Raw genomic sequence first — 1,910 nt, 5'->3', positions numbered from 1 at the left:
CTAGCCATCCAACACCATCTAGAAACCAGGGCCTCCTCCCAGGCTGCTCTGTCTCACTAGTTACTTAACACTAGTTACTTACTCAAAAGGTAAAGATGGAGTCGGTGCTGGAAAGCGATGCCGCCACAGAGGATGGGGGTTCCAGCGGGCGGGGGAGGGGACAGTGGGAACAGCAGCAGCATCCATGGGGCGCAGGGCAGGCGGCTACAGGTCTGTTCCTTCCTAGGGCCAGCTCTTCCCCGAGCCAGGGACTGGGTTAGAGCAGTGGTGAGGCGACAGCACTGCTCACACCAAAGAGGAGATGACAGTGGCAGCCCCAGCCATGCTGTGCTATGTGACAAGGCCAGACGCGTGCTGGTGGAGGTAGAGGTGGAGGTGAAAGCCAATGGCGAGGGCTGCCTCAACCAGGAGTGCACACAGTTGGGGATTATAGAAGTTGATTATCTTGGACTGCAATTTCCTGGTAGCAAAGGTGAAAGTAAGTTTATGCCTACATCTGAGAAACTGGATCTCCTCGCAGAACCATGGGCTGGCACCATACCGGTTTAAAGTGAGGGTCAAGTTCTTGGTGGAGCCTCATCTCATCTTCCAGGATCAGACAAGGCGCATTTTCTTGCTGCACATCAAGGAGCCCCACCTGGCAGGCCACCTCCAGTGTTTTCCAGAGCAGGCGGTGGAGCTCAGTGCCCTCCTGGCCCAGACCAAGTTTGGAGACTACAACCAGGACACCGCCAAGTACAGCTATGAGGAGCTGTGTACAAAGGAGCTCTCTAGCGCTGCCTTGAACAGCATCGTTGTAAAGCATAAGGCGTTGGAGGGCACCAGCCAGGCCTCGGCTGAATGCCAAGTTCTGCAGCTTGGGTCGGCAATGGAAAACTATGGCATCGAGTGACACACCATGAGGGACAGCGAGGCCAGAAGCTGCTCATTGGGGCTGGGCCCAAAGGAATCTCCATCTGTAAAGATGACTTCAGCCCCATCAATAGGATAACTGACCCTGTGTGCAGGTGGCCACCCAGGCAGGAAAGAACGTGTATTTGACCATCACCAAGGAGTCGGGGAGCAGTATCGCGTTCTTGTTTAAAATGATCAGCACCCGGGTGGCCAGAGGGCTGTACCACGCCATCACCAAAACACATGCATTATACATGTGTGACACAGTGACCAGCGTGGTCATGATGCAGTATAGTCAGGACTTAAAGGCTCATTTGGCTTCCCTCTTTTTGAATGAAACTATCAACCTTGGCAAGAAGTACGTGTTTGATATAAAAAGAACATCCAAGAAGGTGTATGACCACATGAAGGGGGCTCTGCGCAATGCTGGCGAGCTGGACCTCACCTTGAGGAAGGGTCAGAGCCCTCCCGGCTCCCCACACAAGTCCTCCTGGAGCAGCAGGAACTGCAGAAACTGTGAGGGCCTCATCTGCCAGCAGACCCAGGTGCTGCAGGAGAAGCTGTGCAAGCTGAAGGAGGCCATGCTGTGCATGGTGTGCTGCAAGAAGATCACCTCCACCTTCTGACCCTCTGACCACACTGTGTGCCAGGAGTCATGCTGGCTCTGCTGGTGTCACATGGAACACGTACAGCACATCTATCTGCTGACTCACACCAGTCTTCTCAATCTGACTGTCATCCAATCTGTCCTGCATCGGTGGGACATGCCATGGTTCCACAAACTGCACTGTTGTAAACTACTGGAATGATAATTTTGTGGAGAAAATAATTTCACTCACAACACCCACCTGCCATACAACATTTAAAACACAATGACAAAGAATTTTTTAAAAATCACAAAAAAAGAAAAATAAGAATACAGCTACTCTTCACTGTAGAAACATCCACTCCTAGAGCAGACAAACCCAGTGAGGGGAACAAGGAAGCCCTCTGCGGCACAGACACATTCCTTGGAC

At 52.3% G+C, this 1,910-nt stretch overlaps 1 pseudogene; it reads left to right on the top strand.

Annotated features, from left to right (window-relative positions):
• The first annotated feature begins 322 nt into the window (after window positions 1–322).
• Window positions 323–1,703, top strand: LOC101579469 (annotated as a pseudogene).
• The last annotated feature ends 207 nt before the right edge of the window (window positions 1,704–1,910 follow it).

This window comes from Octodon degus, unplaced genomic scaffold (assembly GCF_000260255.1).
Source record: "Octodon degus isolate 3935 unplaced genomic scaffold, OctDeg1.0 scaffold00088, whole genome shotgun sequence".
NCBI classification, from domain to species: domain Eukaryota; kingdom Metazoa; phylum Chordata; class Mammalia; order Rodentia; family Octodontidae; genus Octodon; species Octodon degus.
This window is presented reverse-complemented; position numbering and strand designations above follow the sequence as displayed.